The sequence below is a fragment of the Pseudorca crassidens genome, chromosome 2 (genome assembly GCF_039906515.1).
Source record: "Pseudorca crassidens isolate mPseCra1 chromosome 2, mPseCra1.hap1, whole genome shotgun sequence".
NCBI lineage: Eukaryota > Metazoa > Chordata > Mammalia > Artiodactyla > Delphinidae > Pseudorca > Pseudorca crassidens.
This window is the reverse complement of record NC_090297.1, coordinates 14846848-14873053: the sequence shown is the minus strand read 5'-3', so window position 1 is coordinate 14873053 and position 26206 is coordinate 14846848. Positions and strand designations below refer to the sequence as shown.

At 42.9% G+C, this 26206-nt stretch overlaps 1 long non-coding RNA gene across 2 annotated transcripts; it reads left to right on the top strand.

The window, feature by feature from the left end:
* Window positions 1-1575: 1575 nt before the first annotated feature.
* Window positions 1576-26206, top strand: LOC137210057 (uncharacterized). Of its 2 annotated transcripts, none has more exons than XR_010936257.1 (3): window positions 1576-2190; window positions 2347-2479; window positions 26124-26206. It is a non-coding gene; the product is annotated as an uncharacterized lncRNA (long non-coding RNA). The 2 variants fall into 2 exon arrangements; XR_010936259.1 differs by lacking the exon at window positions 26124-26206 and adding an exon at window positions 22019-22661.

Sequence of the window (26206 nt, the reverse complement as noted above, 5' to 3'; positions counted from 1 at the left end):
CATCAGCCTCCTCTCTCTGACTCTCACATCTCTCTCTCTCTCTTTTTCTTTTTTGGCGGGGCCATGCACCTTGCCGGGATCTTAATTCCGCAACCAGGGATCCAACCCCAGTCCCCCCACCCTCCCACCCCTCCACAGTGCAAGCTTGGAGTCCTAACCACTGGACCGCCAGGGCATTCCCTCTCACACCTAAGTCTTCAAACGTCCCCTCCTCCATGAGGCCTATCTTGATTACCCTACCTAAGTGTCTCCAGCCCTACCAAAACCCTTAGCCTGCTCTAATTTTTCTTTTGTCCTTAGCATATACCACCTATCATGTTTCATAATTTACTTCTTTATTTTATTTTCTCTTCCTCTCTCCTCCACCCACCCCCGACTAGAATATAAGCTCCGTAAAGAAAGGGATTTTTCTTTTCTTTTGTTTTGTTTTTGGCCTGGCGTGGCATGCAGGATCTTATTACTCTGACCAGGGATAGAACCCATGCCCCGTGCAGTGGAAGTGCCCAGTCTTAACCAGTAGACTGCCAGGGAAGTCCCAAGAAAGGGATCTTTGAGAGAGTTTCCTGACTGTCCCGGGTCACGGGTTAGGACTTTGTGCTCTCACTGCCAGAGTCCAGGGTTCCATCCCTGGTGTCGGGTAATTAAGATCCGGCAAGCCAAGCAGCACAGCCAAAAAAACGAAAGGAAAGGGATCTCCGTTTTGCTCACTACACGACAAGAACAGAGGATGGCACGTAAAAGGTGCTCAATAAATTGAGTCCATCAGCAAATGAAGCCCGGTTGCGGGTTGCGGGTCGCGCTTTACAGTGAAACAGCTCAGACCTGAGAACCAGAACCGGGCTCTGATGTTGGCTGCCACTGCCAAGCTGGGCTACTCAATCTCTCTCAGCCTCGGTTTCCCCAACTGTAACACAGGAGTCAAAAGCCCTGTCTCACAAGTTTTGAGGGTCCATTGAGCCAGTCAGTAGAAGGCTGGCATTGGGCAGGTGTTTTATATACGCTAGTTCCTGGTCCCCTTTGGATCTGAAGGAGGTAACTTCCTCCTGTTGGCACTGGGTCCTGGGAACTCCCGTAAGAGGGCAGGGCTCTTGTCCCTCGCCTTCGTTGTGTTCCCAAAAAGGCTCAGAATAGAACCAAAGTCTCCTGGCTCCACTTTTGTTGTAGCCAACAGACCACACGACCACTTTTTTCCTGTCCACGACTTTTCTTTTGAGGTGGAAAGTAGTCGTTGGAATAACTCACCCAGGGGCAGGGAAAGGAAAAAACAGCAAAAATTGTTTTAAAAGGGAGTTATACAAGCATGTGCAGGAAAACCCCATTGAGGGACATAAATGCTGATTCAAATAAGGAGGAAATATGAAATTTGACAGTTTTCCAGGCCTTCCCTGGTCCTAAATTTCCTCTCTTCCATCACACTTTTTTTTTTCTCGCCCACAAAAACAGGCATTAAGAAAGATGACAGGTCAAAAATAGACCATGGAGAACAGAGGAGGGAGTTGGAAGTCGTTGATCGGTGTGAGTATAAACGCTACTCCCTATCAACACCAGCCTATTCCCTAAGTCATGATGGGGAAAGGCAGGCTCCAGCAGAAGCTGATGTCTCCCTAGGGAAGGAGAATGAATTCTGGATCACTAACGGAGACCGTTTTCCAGGGCTGCTTTGATCTCCTGCCCGAGCCAGGGCTGGGGACCAGCAGGCTGAGACTCCAAGGAAAACCGGACTTCACAGCAGTTTCGAGCAGCTGTCTGCCCACAAGGGCGTGTGCGGGCAACGCATCCAGCCCAGCTTGTGCCCTGCTCCTGGGCCCTTGTCCTTCGGCCCCCAGGAGTCCTGCCTCCCCTTTTCCTCCCCACCCAAAACGCTGAGTTGGCGTCTGAAAATGAGTAAGTGTGAAGCGAGACTGCACATTGGTCTCTGCTGAGGATTTGTTTTTGCCAGACGGCTTGGTGGAGAAGATTGCGTTTCTTGGTTATTTTTAAACCGGGATTTCTGGAATTTGATTTGGAAAAACACAAAAACGAAAACTGGAAACTCAAGTCATGAGAGCCTAGTGGCTCTGGGCATCCTCTTTAGGTGGGCTTGCTACTCCCTAGAGTAGCCAGGAGCCCAAGGAGTGTGGGGCTGGCAGACAACAGAGATGCAGAGGGGTTCCAGGCAGTTCCGGAAAGCACCCCTGCTCTCCATCCCAGGTGAAGAAAATGCCACACTTACACGACACCTCACTTCTCGCCCTTGCTGCATGCCAGGCTCTGTGCTGGATGGTGATGGAAAGTCTTGGTCCCTGGTCATTATGGGGGCTCGTCTTTTAGATGAAGAGATTGATGGTTGCAACATATTTATGATAGGAGCTTGATGGGGGAAGATACAAGGTTCGAGGTGGCGCTGCTAAACCTAGCCCAGAAGGATCCAGAGAGACTCCAACTATGAAACCTGAAGAATGAGTGGGAGTTAGCAAAGCCCAGCCAGAGAGGACTATGGGTAAGAGAGGGGTGTGGTGGGGTGGGGACAAGAAGACAGAGGCTTTGAAGACAGACAGATTGGACTTCTAGTTCTCTTCCTCCCCTGACAAGCTATGCCATTTAAGCAAATGCGCCTCTGCCTTCTCTGTACCTCATTCTCCTCATCTGTAAAACTGGGGATAATCTGAATCCTTTACTTAGAAAAGCTAACATTTACTAAGCCTGTACTGGGTGCCAGGCACTCTTCGAAGCATCTTACATATATTAACTCATGATAATTTTGAAAAAAAATAAAAATTTGACTCTCATATGGGTATGAAATGAACCCATAGCAAAGATTTTATGGAATCTGTTAAGTAATGAGGGAACCAGAAAGACGTTATGAATAGTTCAAAGGAGAAATCAAAGTACCCCGACAATTATAGTGAGATAAGGAACAATGAAATTAATTTATAAATAGTTACAAAACTGGCAAAGTTGGTCAATATCCACTAGAGAATAAATAATAAATTGCATTCCACTGGACACAACTGCATTTCTATAGACAAGAATCATTCACATTACTGCCAGTTTCCTATAACTTACAGAGCTATAAAGTAGTTCAAAGGTAATGAAAGGGAGAGATAACCTTTCACTGACAGCCAGTCAGGACACCCAATATATTTCAGGGTCTTTCCGATTCATCCGTATGGTCTCCCCAAACCCCTTATGGTCGTAATAATCTCAAAAATTATTCTTGATCACAAAATAAAGCTGGTCTCATTAAATTTGTACTAATTGTTTACACAAGTGCAGTGAAAGTATTAATTTGTCATACAAGTCTGGTAAATTTGCTTTGCAAAATTGAAAGCCATACAGTTTGGGTTTTTTTTAGATTATTAGCGGTTCTTTATTTTTTTTAACATCTTTGTTGGAGTATAATTGCTTTACAATGATGTGTTAGTTTCTGCTGTATCACGAAGTGAATCAGCTATACATATACATATGTTCCCATATCTCCTCCCTCTTGCGTCTCCCTCCCACCCTCCCTATCCCACCCCTCTAGGTGGTCACAAAGCACCAAGCTGATCTCCCTGTGCTATGCGGCTGCTTCCCACTAGCTGTCTATTTTACATTTGGTAGTGTATATATGTCCATGCCACTCTCTCACTTCGTCCCAGCTTACCCATCCCCCTCCCCGTGTCCTCAAGTCCATTCTCTACATCTGCATCTTTACTCCTATCCTGCCCCTAGGTTCTTCAGAACCAATTTTTTTTTTTTTTTTTAGATTCCATATATATGTGTTAGCATACGGTATTTGTTTTTCTCTTTCTGACTTACTTCACTCTGTATGACAGACTCTAGGTCCATCCAGCTCACTACAAATAACTCAATTTCATTTATTTTTATGGCTGAGTAATATTCCATTGTATATATGTGCCACATCTTCTTTATCCATTCATCGATGATGGACACTTAGGTTACTTCCATGTCCTGGCTATTGTAAATAGAGCTGCAATGAACATTGTGGTACATGACTCTTTTTGAATTATGGTTCTCTCAGGGTATATGCCCAGTAGTGGGATTGCTGGGTCGTATGGTAGTTCTATTTTTTAGTTTTTTAAGGAACCTCCATACTGTTCTCCATAGTGGCTGTATCAATTTACATTCCCACCAACAGTGCAAGAGGATTCCCTTTTCTCCACACCCTCTCCAGCATTTATTGTTTGTAGATTTTTTGATGATGGCCATTCTGACCGGTGTGAGGTGATACCTCATTGTAGTTTTGATTTGCATTTCTCTAATTATTAATGATGTTGAGCATCCTTTCATGTGTTCGTTGGCGATCTGTATATCTTCTTTGGAGAAATGCCTATTTAGGTCTTTTGCCCATTTTTGGATTGGGTTGTTTGTTTTTTTGATATTGAGCTGCATGAGCTGCTTGTATATTTTGGAGATTAATCCTTTGTCAGTTGCTTCATTTACAAATATTTTCTCCCATTCTGAGGGTTGTCTTTTCGTCTTGTTTATGGTTTCCTTTGCTGTGCAGAAGCTTTTAAGTCTCATTAGGTCCCATTTGTTTATTTTTATTTCCATTTCTCTAGGAGGTGGGTCAAAAAGGATCTTGCTGAGATTTATGTCATAGAGAGTTCTGCCTATGTTTTCCTCTAAGAGTTTTATAGTGTCTGGCCTTACATTTAGGTCTTTAATCCATTTTGAGTTTATTTTTGTGTATAGTGTTAGGGAGTGTTCTAATTTCATTCTTTTACATGTAGCTGTCCAGTATTCCCAGCACCACTTATTGAAGAGACTGTCTTTTCTCCATTGTATATTCTTGCCTCCTTTACCAAAGATAAGGTGACCACATGTGTGTGGGTGACCATATGTGTGTGGGTTTATCTCTGGGCTTTCTATCCTGTTCCATTGATCTATATTTCTGTTTTTGTGCCAGTACCATACTGACTTGATTACTGTAGTTTTGTAGTATAGTCTGAAGTCCAGGAGCCTGATTCCTCCAGTTCTGTTTTTCTTTCTCAAGATTGCTTTGGCTATTTGTGGTCTTTTGTGTTTCCATACAAATTGTGAAATATTTTGTTCTAGTTCTCTGAAAAATGCCACTGGTAGTTTGATAGGGATTGCATTGAATCTGTAAATTGCTTTGGGTAGTATAGTCATTTTCACAATGTTGATTCTTCCAGTCCAAGAACATGGTATATCTCTCCATCTGTTTGTATCATCTTTAATTTCTTTCATCAGTGTCTTATAGTTTTCTGTATACAGGTCCTTTGTCTCCTTACGTAGGTTTATTCCTAGGTATTTTATTCTTTTTGTTGCTGTGGTAAATGGGAGTGTTTCCTTAATTTCAGCCATACAGTTTTAAACAATTACAAATTAACTTTTGTCTGGAGATTTTTATAAGGGATCTCCACTTGGAATTTTTAAAGGCTCTATTATATGTTATTCATAGGTTAAGAAACCCAGTCCAAGAAACTTTTTTCACCAGATTTCTCTCATCTGTTGTACCTATAAATTTGGTTGAATTCCTCCTTTTGAGGTCTCCCAAATATCCCAAATATCATTCCTTAGTACCTGTAAACCAGGTGCCGGACCAGTTTTCTTGGAGAGCTCTGTAGGGATTAATTCTGTAAATACAGCCAAATTTGAAAGCAAGTCCCCTAAAACCAAGTTACCCAGCAGAGTTTATGATTAACCTCTCTACCCAAAACTTTATTCCCTTTCTTGTTCAGCCCTTGCTCTCCTCAGGATTGAGGAGTATCAAAGAAAAGGGGGGATTGAAAAGAAGCGGGACTCTGCAGGGCCCTCCCAGGTACAAAAGGCCCTCCATGTCTACTGGTTCTTGTTTGTAGAAAAAAGGCTGCAGTCTCCTAGGCCTTCCAAAGAGCAGACTCAAGCAGTTACTAATTAGAGACGTGATGGGATGCAGAAACAAAAGAAAAGCAAGAAAAATAATAATCCCTTAAACAATAGTTCAGTGATAAAACAGAGTGCCAGTTCCTCCTCAAGGGAGAGACATAACGATCTGACACATACCTTTGAGTTGTTCTGCAGAAACTAAGACCCCCCACCCAGGTGGAGGATGGTGACTAAATGCTGACCACAAGCATGTAGACCTCAGATTGATTGGAACCAGAAGGTTGATGATTAAGATTCCTGAAACATCACCCTGCTACCTCACCACCAACCAATCAGAGAAAAGTCCATGAGCTGATCACACACCCTGCAACCCTCACCCCTAATTTTTCCTTTAAAATTCCTTCCCTGAAAGTCTTCAGGGAGTTTGGTCTTTTGGGCATGAGCTGCCCATTCTCCTTGCCTGGCCCATCAATAAATGCCGTACGTTCTTTCACCACAGCACAGTGTCACTAGATTGGCTTTGCTGCCCATGGGCAAGCAGACACAAGTTCAGTTCAGTGTCAAATTTTATTCCCTAAAATGTCTTATTATACCTGATTTGAGGAGCATCATTCTCAAATATGACACTCCTTGGTGTACAATCAATTTATCCTGGCAAGGAGGAGGGAATATTCTTATTAAAACTATGCAGATAATTCTTGCCATGAAAAGTAGGGGTACATTAAGAGTGTCTAAATTCTGCAAGGTCAGTGAATGTTTAGTTCCACTTACAAAAGCAGAATCTACTAAGTTGTTATGGGTTACAGATGGCTTAAGAAGAAAGACAAAGAGCTTCCTTGTAAATCTAGAAAATAGAACACTAAAACAACATCAACAATATTCCAAACAAATAACTACAATAAACTTTCCCTTGTCAGTCGATTCAGTCCTATGTAATTAATTCTAGTTCTGCTGACTCTTGAGGTAGTGTCTTAGGAAGCCTTCTGCTTGACTATAGCGTCCTGGAAATGCTGACTCACGCCACTGGCAGAGCCTAAAAGTTGTCTGAGCCGGGTCAGCTCAGCTTTGAGTGTCAATAGTTTGAAGTATCTGGTACAGCCCTTCTCCGTGAAGCTCTGAAACTCTCCTTTTTTGTTGAGAACACAGACTCTGGTCTGTGGTTTACAGCAGGGTCTTCAGGCAAGCCTCAGGGATATCGTAGATGGTAATGACCAAAATGGATATGGTCAATTGATTACTGATAATTTTCCAATGTGAAAGTTCTGATGAGAGTGCATAATAAGAATCATGAAACTGACAAGGAAATTTCGTTGTTTCTGGCACGTAAAACAAAGATAATCAAACATTCAGAAAAGAATAAAATTTAGGCAAACTATCTCTAAAGATAATGATTAAGCCTGTTTTCAAAGAAGTCAGTCAGTGTTACATCTGATTCATAAAAATGGATAAACATAATTTGTAGAGAGGAAAAAATCTTGAGAGATAACGTATAATAATCCTGAGACTTTTTTTTGTACCAGGAGTATCTGTAGATGCCTACAGGTCTCTATTCTGTAAGTCTGATGTGCATTCCACTGGTCTAGACCATGCTAGATTCAAATTAAAGAAAGAAGCCTTGGGAATTCACTGGCGGTCCAGTGGTTAGGACTTGGCGCTTTCACTGCCAGGGGCCTGGTTCGATCCCTGGTCCCTCATGCCACACGATGCCGCCAAAAAAAAAAAAAGAAAGAAAGAAAAAATAAAAGAAGGAAGCCTTACCCAAGTATTGTAGCAGAGAGTAAACATTTTAAAAAATATCTGAGCTCATGACTGATACACTATACTATTGTTGCCAATATCAGGCAAAGCACTGATAGGACTCTGATGAAAGTAGGAAAACTCAACAAAGCTATTTCACAATTGTTCTAGTTCTTAAGAGAACTGGTTCATAACAGTGCTTTCCTTGAGGGTAAGAACATACCATGGAGAGCAAAGACATTGTTCCAGGGACTTCTTATAAAGGATACAATTTTAAAATATTTGTATAAATAACATTTTTCCTAGACATATTTAACCTAGAGAAAGCTGAGCATTTCTTCTGATTTGACGGCTCTTTCCATGCAACTCTTCAAGCAAATCTAATTATTTCTAGCATCTTTTTTTATAAAGTGAAAGAACAAGGGACCTCCCTGGTGGGGCAGCAGTTAGGACTCCGAGCTCCCGATGCTGGGGGCCTGGGTTCAATCCCTGGTCAAGTAACTAGATCCCACATGCATGCCACAACTAAGAGTTTGCATGCCACAACGAAGGAGTCGGCAAGTCGCAACTAAGGAGCCCTCGAGCCCCAACTAAAACTCAACACAACCAAAATAAATAAATAAATATTTGTTTAAGAATAAATAAAGAATAAAGTGAAAGAACAAATCTTTGTGATTTTTCCAAAGATCCTATGGGAAAGCTCAAAGATCATTTTAGACGTAGCTAACATCTTGAAATTTTATTTTACTTTTTTTCGATCCAGTCTGGGAAGGCAAAAATTCAAAAAAGTTATCAGTGACGATTTGGACATTCAATTAAGAGAGGATCATGAGTGTCTATCATTGTGATAATAAAGCATTTAAAAATAAACATAGACGGTAACAAGATGGTAAAGAAGATTCGCTTTTTCGTAAGTGAGGAATCATGGTTCTTCTTTTTTCCCCCTTAAATAATCGATACAATAAAATCAGAATAAATCACAGAAACTTATTAAGACATGGAAAGTTTGCTATATAGACAATTATACAGAAAGTAAAGAATAACCTTTCATAAGCAGGTGAAAGCACTTATCAGTAAAGCAAGGAAGCAAGTCTGTCAAGATTGAGCAAACTTTCCCATAATTTTAACATATTTCATAGTTTCTTTTCAGACTCAGGTGTCACAAACCAAAGCAAGTAAAATTTATTTATATATATAAATGCTCTTTTATATTCTGAATCAAACTGACACTTTACCTTAGCACAGTGTTTCTCTTTCAGTGGACCCACAAGGCCAGAACAATTTTCATATTAATGCTAAGATGATATTTATGTTAACAAGCAATGAGTACACCTTTTTTTTTTTTTTTGGCTGCATTGGGTATTCGTTGCTGCATGCGGGCTTTCTCTAGTTGCGGCAAGTGGGGGCTTCTCATTGCAGTGGCTTTTCTTGTTGCAGAGCACAGGCTCTAGGTGCGTGGGCTTCAGCAGCTGCAGCACACGGACTCAGTAGTTGCAGCTCGCGGGCTGGAGCGCAGGCTCAGTAGTTGTGGCGCACGGGCTTAGTTGCTCCGCCGCACATGCTATCTTCCGGGACCAGGGATCAAACCCGTGTCGCCTGCACTGGCAGGTGGATTCTTAACCACTGCGCCACCATGGAAGTCCTGAGTACATCACTTTTACCTTCAAATGAATCAATATATTACATTTTAAGATTTGTTAAAAATTTTTCCCAGCCTCAAATTCCAATATGGTAAATATTAACAGTTAAAATTTGCATAAACAAAATAAAAAAATTATATATAAAAAATAAAATCTATATAGTTAAAAAAATTGCATAAACAAAAGCTGTTTGGAGTCCTCAATAAATCTGAAGAATGTAAGGAGATCAAGAGCCAAAAAGCCTGAGAACACCTGCTCACATACATGTTATAGTTCTCTGTTACCGCTGCTCTTAGTGTCATCTCAACCACTCATAGAATTTTTACTTTTAACCAAAGTTTTACTTTTTACCAAAGTAACTAACTTCTATGTCAAAGATAACAATAGGGTGTGGGGTAAGTTAAGGAAAACCTGTCCGCTTTACCCAAGTATTGCAGCGGACAAGCAGAGCTTACAGTGCAACTTTCTACAGTCACAGGTATCTCTTTTACATGTTTTAAAAATGCTCATTAATGAAACCCAGAACATAACCTTTATATAGCATATATGCAGAATATATAAACTTAAAATCATGCTTAGTTAACAATGTTTCAGTGTTCTATCTTAGAAATTATTTAGGTATCAATGATTATTCATTAAATAACTCAATTTAATATCAGTGCAAGGTTTTCAGTCATCTGAAGATCTTGGATTAGCTAACATACTATAAGACATGATCGCTGTTAAAATAAGATTTGTCAGAATAATGATTCAATGCAGTTGAATACAAATTTACCTTTCTTCATTTTGTAAATGCTACACAGGAGTAACGTTAGCTGCATTGGGTCTTCATTGCTGCACATGGGCTTTCTCTAGGTGCGGCGAGCGAGGGCCACTCTTTGCTGTGGTGCACGAGCTTTTCACTGTGGCGGCTTCTCTTATTGTGGAGCATGGGCTCTAGGTGCGCGGGCTTCAGTAGATGCAGCACTCGAGTTCAGTACTTGTGGCTTGCGGGCTCCAGAGTGCAGGCTCAGTAGTTGTGGCGCATAGGCCTAGTTGCGGCTCCGCGGCATGTGAGATCCTCCCAGACCAGGGTTCGAACCCGTGTCACCTGCATTGGCAGGTGGACTCCCAACCACTGCTCCACCAGGGAAGTCCCAAAGAAAAATTATTAAGCTAGCCTTATTTGCCAAAGATTTATCTTAATTAAGTGCATTTGAGTTTTGAAAACACTTCTGAGTTTCCATAAGAATAACTTTTTTTACTTATCACACAATTTCAGTATTAGAAATTCAATTTCCTCATTTCATTCAAATTTTAAAAATATTTATAATCTTTTTTTTATCTCTGTAAGAGCTTCAGAAGAGCTCCTTTTCTTTGAGTCTTCATAATCTCATTTATTAAGATCCTCTACAGATATGAAAACTTTACACGCTTACACAACAAGAGATAAGGGCCTTTCAGTATTACACATATACAAACTTACAGAGCTTTAGATCTACAATTTTGCCAAGAATCAAGAATAAACTCAAAAATACATGAAACTGATTGGTCAAAATCTTAATTGATTTGAGCTCAAATAAACAAACAAAAAGACTAACAAGCTAGATTCTCTGCCTCTTTCTCCAGAGAATAGATTTCTATAATCATTAACCCTTTCACAGAGATCAGTAAATGTGCTGACCATAAAAATCAAAATCCCAGGGCTTCCCTGGTGGCGCAGTGGTTGAGAGTCCGCCTGCCGATGCAGGGGACGTGGGTTCGTGCCCCGGTCTGGGAAGATCCCACATGCCGCGGAGCGGCTGGGCCCGTGAGCCATGGCCGCTGAGCCTGTGCGTCCGGTGCCTGCGCTCCGCAACGGGAGAGGCCGCAGCGGTGAGAGGCCCGCGTACCGCAAAAAAAAAAAAAAAAAAATCAAAATCCCAATTGTTGCTGCCACTAAAGGGGAATAATTTATTGACTGTAAACAAACCAAAATAAAAAACAAAACACAAACTTAGTAGAAAGAATATATAGAAACAGAGACTTAGCAAAGTTAAATTTCTATTGCTAGGTGGGATCTATCTCTGAGAGCCAAGAAAAGATGTGCCTGTACTTAAAGCACCCACGAGGTACTTTGGTAAAGGCAGCTTACCTGGCTCTGTCAGGTGGATCTGTTGGATGTCTCAGTGGAACATTCAAGGCTTATTTTCAAAAAAGATTAAATCATGACTCTTATACAGACACAAATGAACATTGACCAAGACTTTATTTCTTTTTTAATATTTATGTATTTATGTATTTGCCTGCCATGGGTCTTAGTTGCGGCACGCAGGATCTTTTGTTGCAGCGCATGGGCTTCTCTCTTGTTGTGGCGTGGGCTCCAGAGCGTGTGGGCTCAGTAGTTGCCCTGCGGCATGTGGGATCTTAGTTCCCTGACCAGGGATCAAACCCGTGTCCCCGGCATTGGAAGGCGGATTCTTAACCACTGGACCACCAGGGAAGTCCCTGACGGAGACTTTACTGAACTCATTACACAATGAGGGAACCACTAAGAGGTTACAAGTGATTAAAAGCAAAATTCAAAGTATTACATTTATAGTCAGAAAAGGAATGCTGAAATGACTTTACAAACAGATGCAAACTGACAAAACTTGTCAATATCCTCTGGACAAAATTTCACTTCACCAGACACAATTTGCATTTCTACTAGCAATAATTATTGCATTACTATCAGTTTGCTACAACTTAGAGAGTTGTAAAATAACTCAAAGACAATGGAATGTGGCCTCCCCTGGTGGCGCAGTGGTTAAGAATCCGCCTGTCAATGCAGGGGACACGGGTTCGAGACCTGGTCCAGGAAGATCCCACGTGCCGCGGAGCAACTAAGCCTGTGCACCACAACTACTGAGCCTGCGCTCTAAAGCCCGTGAGCCACAACTGCTGAGCCCACGTGCCATAACTACTGAAGCCTGTGGGCCTAGAGCCTGTGCTCTGCAACAAGAGAAGCCACCGCAATGAGAAGCCTGCACACCGCAACGAAGAGTAGCCCCCACTCGCCGCAACTAGAAAAAGCCGCGCACAGCAACAAAGACCCAATGCAGCCAAAAATAAATAATAAATTTATAAAAAAAAGATAATGGAACGTGCCAAGAACCTTGATGTGTGAGTTAATCCCTCTAATGTTTTTTCTACTTTCTCTCTCGCTTTATTTCCCCCCCATTTCAAAGTCTTTCACAATTTTTCTCTACATCTTTTAAGTAGGCATTTAAAAAATTTTATTTATTTTTGGTTGCGCTGGGTCTGCGGCGAGCAGGGGCTACCCTTCATTGTGGTGCAGGAGCTTCTCATTGTGGTGGCTTCTCTTGTTGTGGAGCACGGACTCTAGGCGCTCAGGCTTCAGTAGTTGTGGCACGCAGGCTCAGTAGTTGTGGTGTATGGGCTTAGCTGCTCCGCGGCATGTGGGATCTTCCCGGACCAGGGTTCGAACCTGTGTCACCTGCATTGGCAGGCGGATTCTTAACCACTGTGTCACCAGGGAAGTCCCTAAGTAGACATTATTATTATCCCTATTTTAGATAAAGAGAATTCAAGAGAGAGATTGAGCCCAAGGTCACACACCTGGTAAGAGGCTGAGCTGTTGTGAAATGTACCTAAGATTTTATTTTAATCAGGTATGGCAAGATGACAGACATGGAGACAACTGCCTTTGAAAGAAGAATGTATTACAATTCTCAGGGGGAGTGGGGCGTGACAGCTACACAGGGCTGTGTGGGAAAGCAACAGGGTCAGTAAGACAGAAATAAAAGCATGGTCAAAAGTTTTTATTGTGATTTTCATGGGAAGGAAGGAGAGAGGCAAGGTAAATCAGGAATGGCTAGTTTGAATAATTTCACCAGGCTCCAGGCTATGGGGTGGTCCCTAGTTACCTGGTATCCAGCCCTGGGGTGATTGACAGCTGGGGCAACATTGGCTCGGCTGTGAGAGTTGATAAAGGATATAGTCAGGTGTTTGGTTTTGGATTGATTGGTTTGCATGTGAACGGCGGGTTTTTAGGCAAGTTGTTTACTATCTCTAGGAATTAGCTAGCCCTGGGAGGGGCAGTCTCTCCGGGATTAGCAAGGCCCTAAAATGTCAAAGCATCATAAAAACAAAATAAAAACATGATTAATACATGAGCCTGAAACTGAACTTCCAGCAGACTGTCTCTGGAGTGTGTTTCTACCTTGCACACTCTACTGCCTTTCACAGGGTTACTGTGAGTACTCAAATGGGGTGTAAAGTACACATATAATACTTAGCACATTGCCTGGCACTTAGTAAGTTCTTTATAAATCACCAGGACTATTATGCAAAGGCCAAGAAGTGGGAGAGAGAACAGGGTGTATTCAGACAACTAAGCAATTCAGCATGACTTTATTAAGGAATGCTAGGGTTTAGGGGTGTGAGGGGATACTGGGGAGAAATCTAGCTGGTGTGGTAGGAGAGGCCAGCCAAGTCTTGGAGGCCTTGTTAAGGAGGATGGAGTTTACCCTGAGGGCAAGGAAGGACCACTGAAGTGTTGTAAACAGGCTCAGATTTGTTCTTTTTAGAGAACATCTTTCTGGCTGCAGTATGGAGAATGAATTTTCACCAGGATGACAGTGGAGTCAGTAGTGCCCAGCAGAACTGGAGGAAGGTTTGATCTCCCCAGCAACCATTCAGCACTCCCAGATTTTCATTAGGGCCTCTGCCTTTCCCCTATTCTCAGTTCCTTTGGTGGTGGGGTGGGGTGGGGTGGGGAGTGGTTCTATCTCCCCCAGGGGTGGAGAACTTGACCACCCCGGGCCCAAGTGAATCAACTGAGCCCATTCCTTGGGCCACTATGATTGGGTCCATGAGAGGTCCAATAAGAGCAACTATCAGGACTTTGACTCAGACTATTGGGAAACAAACTTGTTTTTGAGTGCAGAGCTTGAATCTGAGAGGATATGAGGGCTGGAGCTGCTGCAACCACCTTGCCACTAAAAGGAGAGAGCCTCGAGCTACAGGGGGCCATGGCCTAGAATAGAATAAGGCCAACCCAGTGGGAAACAGAAAATGAGCTCCAATGTCATCATTTGAGCCCTGAATCCAGCCATGCCTGAAGCCACTTACCTCACTGTTCACTCCATTTTTTGCCAAGCCAATTTGAGTTTGGTTTCTGGCTGATAGAATGAAAGTAAGTGAAAGCAAATGGCTCATTGCCATTCATTCCCTAATACTGACTAATCAAGAAAAAAGAAAAAAAAGTGCAGTCCTACTTCCATAGACTGAATGTTTGTGTTCCCCCCAAATTCGTATATTGAAATCTAATCCCCAGTGTGATGGTATTTGGAGGGGGGGGCCTTTGGGAAATAATTAAGTCATGGGGGTAGAGCCTTCAAGAATGAGATTAGTGCCCTTATAAAAGAGACCCCAGAGAGCTTCCTTGTCCCTTCCAACATGTGAGGACAGCAAAAAGATGGGGGTATATAAACTAGGAAGCATGCTCTCACCAGATACCAAATCTACCAGCATCTTGCTCTTGGACTTGCAGCCTTCAGAACTTGGAGAAATAAATTTCTGTTAAGCCACACTTTAGAAAGAATCCAAATGTCCATTAAAAAGAAAATGGAAAAATAAATTATGGAATTTCTATACAGTCAAAGCTATTCTATGCAATGGCAACTCAAATAACATATATAGCCCTGCACACAATGAAATATGACACAAACTTTTAAAAGATTGTCATAGCTCTGTATAAAGACGTGGTGACTTGTCCAAGATATATGAAAGAAAAAAAAGTCACAAACAATATGTATGGTATAATCCATTTGTGTCTAAGAACTTTATGTTTTAGTACATACTAGAATATCTACCAAACTGTCAATCGTGGTCATCTCTAGACAGTCAGCTCATGGGGAAATTTACATATCCTCCTTTATATATTCCTGTAATGTTTTATTTTCCTAAGACATTTATTACTTGAATTTAAAAACTGATTAAGGTTGAATATTTTTTAAAGTAATGAAGTTACAGTCTATATATGTGTCTGCATTCTTTTAACATTATAAATGAAAAATGGCTCAAAGTGTTCTAAAAACAATGACATCATTTTAATAGATAAAGGGAAGTTGTGCAAATAGCTCAGCAAATGTCTTCAGGGTCCTTCTCTCCCAATTCTGCACATTTGTAAGACTTCAGTCAAAGGAGAAGTTTACATTTCTAAGGGGAGCATGAGAATTAGGCTCTTTGGCCTGAACAGAGCTCCAGTACTAGCAGATCAAAAGCTAGAAGTTCTGTCTTCACGTTGACAACATCCAAATGTTTAGAAACATGAGGAAAATGGACTGACCTTTCCTCCTCTTGATGCAATTGTTTTGGCTTTGAGCAGGAAGTACTTTTGCATCCTATTTCAGGGTTTAATGTCTGACCTAGAGATACAGCTCCTACTAACAGAAGAGGAGTTAGAGGAAATGAATGAACAATTAGTTGGGAGGGAAGAGTGAATAAAAAAGTAAAGACCCCTTGGTGGCAAGTAACAGAAAATCCTACTCAAACTGGCTTAGGCCACTTGTATCTGACAAGCCCACTAGCTTCAGGTATGGCTGGATCCAGGGGTTCAAAAGTATCAAGATTAATCTCTCTATATCTCTTTATTGTGGAACTTTATATAGGAATGGTCCTCCTACGTTGTGGCACCTTCACCAGCAGCTCCAGTATTACATCCTATTCTCTCTTAAAACCAGCCGGAGCATGATGTTCCATTTCCTTAGCAGTCCCATTGACTTGAATTGGTCTCAATTCTCTTTTGTCTGAATGGGGTCATGTTCAAAGCTATCACTGTGACCAGAGGGGTAAAGTAGACTGACAAGTGTAGGCCTGGTCAACGTGCCCATTCCTGGAACTGGGGTGAGAGTTATGCCAATCAAGTCATATGGACCGAGAGTGGGGGAAGGGTGGTGTCCTCAAAGGAAAATCAGAAGAAGGAGAAGGTTTCAGAAAGAACAGATACAAAATACAGGAATAGTCAAGTGGCTAGACGGGGCTTCCGCTCCATTTCAAATAGTGGCAAGTGCTATGAAGAAAAATAGAGTAGGGTAATGGGGACAAGAAAAAGAAAATCTTGCCTCCTTGCTCTGCAACTAGTACACTTTCCCTGCTCTTGAGGCATTTTGGGGTTTAATAGGTCAATGCCGTCAGCTTTTAGTTTTATACTCTGGAGATTCCTTGGGTGTGAAGTGAGGGAATTCGGCATCAATATTCCAGGGGTGGGGAAAGAGGTTCATTTTCACACGATAGGGGGCTCCAGGGTCCTGAGCTTCCCAGGAACTTCAGTGAAGCAGTGCCCTGGGTCAGGATTCTTTCATTTCACATCATCCCTCCAGTGCCTCTCCAGCTTCAGGCAGAGCTCACGGTGATACTGCAGCCCTCACAGAGTTGACTCGATACGATGAGGCACAGATAAGGAACAAGTCAACAGACATATAGAACATGTTTGGTGGTGAGAAACGCTATGACAAAAGATAAAGCAGGGTGAGGGAGAAAGAGGGTCACAGGGTGGTCAAGGGAGTGCTCTCTATTGAGAAGACATTTGAGCAGAGACTGAAGGACTTGAGGGATGGAGCTGAAACCTTGTACCTCAGGTTGGGACTTGAACCCATGAGGCCAGGACTCGAACCCAGCCAAAACCCTGATTGGGATTTGAACCCACGTGGCTAGGACTCGAACCCAGCCAAAATCCATAGTCTTCCAGCTGAGATCACACACCTGGTTTCAAGACTTAATGAAGCTCAGTTTCTTGATGCCTCATCACAGAAAGAATTCAGTGAGAGACAAAGTGATGGTAAGAAGTGGATTTATTTAGAGAGAAACACACTCCACAGACAGAGTGTGGGCCATCTCGGAAGGTGAGAAAGGCACCAGAGTATGGGGTTGTCAGTTTTTATAGGGGTGGGTAATTTCATAGGCTAAGGAGTGGGGGGAGTATTCCAGCTATCTCAGGAAGGGGCGGGGATTTCCAGGAATTGGGCCACCGCCCACTTTTTGATCCTATTGTCGGTCTTGGAACTGTCATTTAGCTTGCTGATGTGTTACAGTGAGCATATACTGAGGCTCAAGGTCTAGTGGAAGTCGACTTGTCTGCCACCTTGGACCCATTTGGTTCTAATCAGTTTATGTCATGTCCTCAGGCTACGTCATTCTTTCAAAGGTTGTGTCCTGCCCCCTTCCCTCCTGTTTCAGAGGCATGCAACTCTCTGGGGGAGCAGAGTTCTGGACGGAGGGAAGGGCAAGATCAAAGACCTTGAGGCCAGAGGATGTCGGTGTTGTTGGAAGAACAGTGCAGAGGCTGGTGTGGCTGGAACAGAGTGAGTGAAGGGAAGAATGGTAGGAGGGAAGATCAGAGAGACAATGGGAGGACAGATCATGCCCTGGTAGGCCATGGTGACAACTTTAGCTTCTACCCTGAGTTAGACAGGAAGCTGTTGGACAGAGTGAGCAGAGGTGTAGCATGATCTGACTTCGGGGTTTTGGGGGGTTTTTTTTTGTTGTTTTTTTTTTGACCATGCTGTACAGCATATGGGATCTTAGTTCCCCAACCAGGGATCAAACCCGTGCCCCCAGCAATGGAAGCACGGAGGCTTAACCACTGGACCTCCAGGGAAGTCCCTGAGTTTGGGTTTTAAAGAATCATCCCACCCACCAACCAACCGACCAACAGCAGAAGGAATACTCTGACAGCTGTGTGGAGAACAGACTGCAGTAAGCAAGGCTGGAAGCAGAGAGGTAGGTCAGGCATCTGTTGCAATAATGCAAGTAAGAGATAATGTTGGCCTGGACTAAGGTGGCCACGTGCTAATAGTGAAAAAAAAAGTGGCCTGGGTCTGGATGTGGGGCAAGACAATGAAGGAACCAACCAGGTGTACCTTGAGGGTCATATGAAAATGATGGGGATATTTGTAATTATTCATAAGGACATCCGCAGACTTTTGGCCAAAGGGCATCAAACTCCCACCTTCCTCCTATTAATACACCAAGCCCCCTCTGTTGGGACTTACTTGGAGTCTTACAGGACAGGCTATTCCTGACACCCTTACTCACACTTATAAATGGAGCTGAGAGGGCCAGATCCTTCCACCCTCTGTCCCTTAGGGATGGGCCTGTTACATAAGCTCAGCCAGTGGACTCTCCAAAGACAAAGAGAATGGAAAAGGGGTTGGGAACCCCAGATTCATCACAGAGACAGCACTTGAACATGAGTAGCATAACCTTAGCTATGGTTTCTGCTGCCCAGCCTTCCTCAGACAAGGCTACCAGTGCACTGCACAACTCCAATGGGGCACCATTTCATGCTATCCTATCTTAGTCTAGGGCAGGGGTCAGCAAACTTTCTCTGTAAGTATTTTAGGCTTTGCGAGCCATGTGATCTCTGTCACAGCTACTCAACTCTGCTGTTACAGTGCAACGAGGGCCATAGACAACATGTAAAGTGATATGCATTCTGGGTGCAGTTGTTGTTCTCTGCAGCCCTGATGGAAGAAACCAGCGATGTTGTAAGAAAGAGGTAGTTCCAATAAAACTTTATTTGTAAAAACATGTGGTAGGCTAGAATTGGCTGGTAGATCATAGCTTGCTAATTCCTGGTCTATGGGAAGAGTGTCTTCTGTTACAGGAATTGTACAAACATGACTGCCAGGCCTTGGAGGTCCCTTTATTCCTGCTGGTTTTCTAAGCTTCCTCTTGATTCTGTGAATCCCCATATCATTTGTCTTAGTCAACTCAGGCTGCCATAACAAAATGTCATAGATTGGATGGCTTAAACACTAAGATTTATTTTCTCACCATTCTGGAGGCTGGAAAATCCAACATCAAGGTGCTATCAAGGCAGGTTCATTCTGACACCTCTCCTCTTGGTTTGTAGGTAGCCTCCATGTCACTGTGTGCTCCCATGACTTCTGTTTTGTGTGTGCGGAGGGTGAGGGGAGAGAGAGCTAGCCCCCTGGTGCCTCCTCTTATAAGGGCACTAGTCCCATTGTGAGGGCCCCACCCTCATGACTCATCCTATCCTAATTACCTCCCAAAGGCCCATCTCCAAATACTACCACATCAGGGGATACGGCTTCAACATGTGAAGTTGGGAGGGGCATAAACACACAGTCCATAACAGCCTTCTAATGAATTTTGGTTTTGCTTAAGGTAGAGTCAGTTTCTGTGGCTTGCAACCAGGAAGCTTAATTGATGCAGCACTTAATTTCATTTAATTCTGTGTGGCTCTTAGGAAAGAAAACAAGAAGGGAGAGTGAGGGTAGCTCAAAGTCCCTCATTCCCACTGCTGGAGAAACAGCCTAAAGCAGATTACAACTAACAGAAGTCATTAGTGTCATCTTGATTTATGATACATCCGTGTGTTTAAGAGTTTCCTCACTGCATAGTTTTAACTTCCTACCTCTTTCTTAGAAGGTTCAATCAGGCCTGCAGTGAACGATAACTGCCCCTAGAGCTAGTTCATTCATGGTCGCAGCCTTCCTCCCCACATCCTCCCCTCATCAGCTGCTTGGCTGTTAGAGCTGTGTATTTCCTGTTTACAAAGAGATATGAAATATATTAGTTGAAGAGTCCACCCCTAGTGTTTCACTGCTTCCTTCTGCCTCACAAGATGAATTTCACTTGGCCCTGGAGTTTTATTTGACTTTGGAAGTAATGGATTTGATGATGTTTAGAAATTCATGACTATAGAAGACCATATCTGTAAGGTGCTCATTCATGTTATTCATTTGTGTTTTACTTATTTATATAATCCACCCTGTTCCCAAGAGGGTTGACTAAATGCATGCTGTGTAAAAGATTTTTTAAAAAAATAGGGCTTCCATGTTGGTGCAATGGTTAAGAATCCGCCTGCCAATGCAGGGGGCACGGGTTCAAGCCCTGGTCTGGGAAGATCCCACACACCACGGAGCAACTAAGCAAGTTTACTACAACTACTGAGCCTACGCTCTAGAGCCCACAAGCTACAACTACTGAGCCCACGCACCACATCTACTGAAGCCCCCCATGCTCTAGAGCCAGTGCTCTGCAGCAAGAGAAGCCACAGAAATGAGAAGCCTGCGCGCCACAACAAAGAGCAGCCCCCGCTCGCTGCAACTAGAGAAAACTCGCACGCAGAAACGAAGACCCAATGCAGCCAAAAATAATAAATAAAATAAATAAAGTAAGCGATGAAGCTGGGACTAAGCAAAAATTAGGGGAGGGAATATATCAGATGAATTAAGAGGCAAATGAGAACACAAAGTTGCCTTAACACATAATGTCTACAGTTCTGTGCAGATCTTAGAGATGTACTACAAATCTTGTTCTGAGCTTCCTGGCTGGCAAAGCAAATGGGGAAACGCTTTGGTGTATAATTGATAATGCCTTTAAGATTGAAACAAACTAAATTGTTCAGATAATATGGCTGGTTCTAATTTTTTACTTACACAGTAATTGGTAGTTGAATAGGTACATTTTGTTTGGGCTCAGAAAACCAAACTTTTTTAATCCCAGGAAATGCTATATACTTTTAAAAAATTATTTATTTATTTATTTGGTCACACAGGGTCTTAGTTTTGGCTGGCCAGCTCCTTAATTGTGGCATGTGTGCTCCTTAGTTGCGGCTCACCAGCTACTTAGTTGTGGCATGCATGTGACACCTAGTTCCCTGACCAGGCCCCCTGCATTGGAAGCTCAGAGTCTTAACCACTGCACCACCAGGGAAGTCCAATGCTATATACTTTTTTTAAAGAAACAATTGGAATTTCATACTTTTTAAAAATTTTATTTATTTTTGGCTGCACTGGGTCTTCGTTGCTGCACACGGGCGTTCTCTAGCTGCAGCGAGCGAGGGCTACTCTTCGTTGCAGTGCGCAGGCTTCGGTGACTTCTCTTGTTGCAGAGCACAGGCTCTAGGCACGTGGGCTTCAGTAGTTGCAGCACTGCATGCTCAGTAGTTGTGGCTCACTGGCTCTAGAGCACATTCTCAGTAGTTGTGGCACACAAGCTTAGCTGCTCCGCGGCTTGCGGCATCTTCCCGAGCCAGGGCTCGAACCGTGTCCCCTACGTTGGCAGGCAGATTCTTAACCACTGCGCCACCAGGAAAGCCCCCAGTGCTATATACTTTTGATGCCCTTAAGAGAACTCAAGAAAAAAAACTTAACTTTTCATATCTGATAAATTAGATTTGCCCACTCTCACTGCAAAATAATCATTTCTTTTACAAAGAGCCTCTTTAAAACACTTAAAAGATTTAAAATTTAAATAGTAATACTGTTGCATGTTTAAGTATATGCTTACAGCTAGATTTCTAGCAGGGTCTCGTGGGACCTGAAAAGCCTTCTTGTTCATCCCTCCAGTCTAATAAGGAAAGATCATTAGCTTTTTAAAAATTGTAGTGAAAAACACATAATATAAAATGTATCTTCTTGGGACTTCCCTGGTGGTCCAGTGGTTAAGACTCCCTACTCCTAATGCAGGGGGCCTGGGTTCGATCCCTGGTCAGGGAACTAGATTCCACATGCCGCAACTAAAAAAAAACAAACAGAACCCGCGTACCGCAACGAAGATCCCACGTGTTGTATCCTCTTAATCATTTTAAAGTGTATAGTTCAGTAGTGTCTAGTATATTCACATTGTTGGGCAACAAACTCTAGAACTTTTTAATCTTGCAAAACCAAAACTCTATACTCATTAAACGACACTCCCCATTTCCCCCACCCCCCCAGTTCCTGGTAACTACCACTCTACTTTCTGTTTCTATGAATTTGACTACTCTGGGTACCTCATATAAGGAGACTCATACAGTATTTGTCTTTCTTTGACTGGCTTATTTTACTCAGCATAGTGTCCTCAAGATTCACCCTTGTTGGGACTTCCCCGGTGGCACAGTGGTTAAGAATCGGCCTGCCAATGCAGGGGGCACGGGTTCGAACCCTGATTGGGGAAGATCCCACATGCTGTGGAGCAACGAAGCCTGTGCACCACAACTACTGAAGCCTGCGTTCTAGAGCCTGTGCTCTGCAACAAGAAAAGCCATCGCAATGAGAAGCCCGCACACCACAACGAAGAGTAGCCCCTACTGGCCTCAACTAGAGAAAGCCCGCGAACAGCAACGAAGACCAACGAAGACCAACGCAGCCAAAAATAAATAAATTTATTTTTTAAAAAAACCACAATGTGATACAACCATACTGCTCATCTATTAAAATGGCTAAAATCCAAAACACTGGTAACACCAAATTCTGGCAAGGATGTGGAACAACAGGAAGTCCCATTCATTACAGGCGGGAATTCAAAATGGTACAGCCACTTTGGAAGACAATTTGGTAGTTTTTTTTTTTTTTTGAACAAAGCTGAACATAATCTTACTGTAAGATTCAGCAATTGCATCCCCACAAAGGTATTTGTATTCATCCAAAGGAGTTGAAAAATTATGTCCATGCAAAACCCAGCACATGAATATTTATAGCAGCTTTATTTATAATTGCCAAAAATTAGAAGCAGGGCTTCCCTGGTGGCACAGCGGTTGAGAGTCTGCCTGCCGATGCAGGGGACATGGGTTCGTGCCCCGATCCGGGAAGATCCCGCATGCCTTGGAGCGGCTGCGCCCTTGAGCCATGGCCGCTGAGCCTGCGCCTCCGGAGCCTGTGCTCCGCCACGGGAGAGGCCACAACAGTGAGAGGCCCGCGTACAGACAAAAAAAAAAAAAAAAATTAGAAGCAGCCAAGGTGTTCTTCAGTAGGCTGGATGGATAAACATACAGTGATACATCCAGACAATGGAATATTATTCAGTGCTTAAAGGAAATGAGCTCTCAAGCCATGAAAAGACATGGAGGCCACTTAAAATGCATATTGCTAAATGAAAGACGCCATTCTGAAAAGGCTGATTACTGTATGATTCCAACTCTATAACATTCTGGAAAAAGCAAAACTATAGAGACAGTAAGAAGATCAGGGGTTCAAGGAGCATGGGTGTTGGAGGGGATGAATGGGCGGAGCACTGGGGATACTTAAGGCAGTAATAATATTCTATATGATACTATAATTGTGGATACATGATATTATGCATTTCTTAAAATCCAAAGAATTGTTTAACAAAGAGTGAACCCTATGTAAACTATGGATTAATAGTAATGTATCAATATTGGGTCATCAATTTTAATAAATGTTCCACACCAATGCAAGATATTAAAAATAGAGGAAATTGTTATGTGTGGTGGGGTGAAATGGGATATGTGAAAATTCTCCATACTTTCTGTCCAATTTTTCTGTCAACCTAAAACTGCTCTAAATAATAAAGTCTATGAATTTTTAAAAATGTGAATGGGGGGAATTCTCTGGTGGCGCAGTGGTTAACAATCCGCCTGCCAATACAGGGACACGGGTTCGAGCCCTGGTCCAGGAAGATCCCACATGTCACAGAGCAACTAAACCCCTGCGCCACAACTACTGAGCCTGCGCTCTAGAGCCCCCGAGCCACAACTGCTGAAGCCCGTGCGCCTAGAGCCCATGCTCTGCAATGAGAAGCCCTCACTAGCCACAACTAGAGAAAGCCCGCGCACAGCAACAAAGACCCAACTCAGCCAAAAATAAATAAATAAATTTATTTTTTTTTTAATGTAAATGGTATTGTGGTTAAGACAATGCTATGTATCTTCCTGAGAAGATCACATTTACCAACTCTCTTAGAGTTATTTATGTTGGACCCAAGTGACTGAGGTCTGGGGAGTGGAATGTGGGTGCAAGCCATGTCAGCCATCTCCAGGCCTGGCCCTTCAAACTGTGCCAGCTCACCATCCAGTTTTTTCTTCCTTTTGCAATGACCTTGATCAGATGATGGGAAAACAAGACTAAAGAGGGCTGCCCAACCCACACTGGATTCTGTATGAATGAGGGGGAAAAAACAAACCCACAAAAAACTGTTATTTTGCTAAGCCACTGAGAGTTTCAGGATTTATTTGTTACCGCAGCGTAACATGATATAGCCTGACCAAAACAAGTACAGACAGGCTTGTAACAAAAACAAACAATGAGAAGAATGCAGTTCCCCTACTTGACCTCTCCTCACTTTCCAGTCTTATTCCCCAGCTGCTGCTTAGCAGGTCCTTTGGGCTTTGATGGCCATGTTTCTACATATGATTTTGCTTCTAATTTTTTATGTCTCTGTTTTAGACATTATCTCTTACCTTCCCATTATGGCAGATGATTTTTTGAGCATCCTTAAATCATCAGGTACCCTGACTCTCTGCTTTGCATCTTCACCAGGTGATAAATATGAAACGTGGGGGATTAAATCCACGTTCAGTTTTGATGTTATTCAGAATATGCAAATGTAGAATGCTGATGAGCCAGATAGTGTACTATCGTGTTTCCTTTCTGAACAGTTCTTATTTTATTTTTATCTGTATTTCTACTTGTCTTATATTTGGTTTCATTTGCTTAGTTTTTGTGTTGTTTTGTTTTGTTTTAGTCTATGTAGTAGGAATTCTTCCTATACTTCGATAGCAGATATTTGTCATTCTTCCTGGCTGCCCAGATTTAAACCCTTCCTGCATTTGGGGAATTCCCCCTTAGGAGACTTGTGGGAAGCAGAACTTCTTTCATAGACGTGGAAGATTCTAGATGCTTACTTTCCCAGCCTCTTGCAACTTAGGGCATGGCCACTTGGCTTGGGCTCCACCCATCAGATGCACACATTTCTTTTTCTTTTTTTCTTGTTTTTTTCTTTTCTTTTGCTTTTTGGCCACACCACACGGCATGCGGAGCTTCCCTGACCAGGGACAGAACCCATGCCCCTTACAGAGGAGGCGCTGCGTCTTAACCACTGGACCACCAGGGAAGTCCCATAATGCACGCATTTCTGACTTTGAATAGATAGCTAATGACTGGAGAAGCAGAAAATACAAGAAACCTTTTTTGGGGTAGAAGAAGTTGCAGCAGGGCAGCAGTGCGAGACAATGACATTGTACCATCCCCAGGGACCCAGCAGTATCAGATCTGCAAGCTACAGTGCCTAGTACTTGGGGACAGTGGTGGCATCACCTTCAGTGTACCAGTTTACAGACTGCTTTAAGGAGTTTCCTCTAGAAGGTAGCTATGATGAGCGTTCTCTAACCCTCTTGGGATTTTATGGACCACCTGATATTCTTTGAATAAATTCCCTTTCTCCATAAGTCAACTAGAGTTTGTTTCTCTTAGCTTGCAGATGGGGACGGCTATTGCTATAGTTTTCTTTCTTTCTTTTTTAAATATTTATTTATTTGGTTGCACTGGGTCTTAGTTGCATCAGGCAGGCTCCTTACTTGCGGCTCACTGGCTCCTTAGTTGCGGTATGAGAACACTTGGTTGCAGCATGCATGTAGGATCTACTTCCCTGGCCAGGGATCAAACCCGGGCCCTTTGCATTGAGAGCGCAGAGTCTTAACCACTGCGCCCACCAGGGAAGTCCCCCGCTATAGTTTTCCACATGGTCACATGCAAGGCCGACTTCCTGGACATATGACCCCTGCAGTTCCACAGGGCCCCATTCTCAGAAGAGCCCATGCAGTTTTTGTTTCTGTTTTTTTATTTTATTTATTTATTATTTATTTATTTATTTTGGCTGTGCCGGGTCGTAGTTGCAGCATGCAGGATCTAGTTCCCCAACCAGGGAGGGAAACTGGGCCCCCTGCACTGGGAGCATGGAGTCTTACCCACTGAACCATCGGAGAAGTCCCCCACCCAGTTTTTTTAACGCCCTGCTTTTACCATCTTGAAATTCTTAAATTCTTGAAATTCTTAATAAGTTTACCAAATTACCATCAAATTACCATCTTGAAATTCTTAATAAGTTTCAAGCCAGAGGCCTTGCCTCTTTAGTTTCATTTTGCACTGGGTCCTGTAAATGACGCAGGCAATCCTGGTTGCATGGAGTGGATGATGTGTGAATTTCCCTATTTTTCAGGAGACCTCAACCCCGGAGCCCTCTGCCTTCCTATACCCATCTAACCTGAGCTGTCTGCACAGCTGTCATGCTGTCTTCCTTTT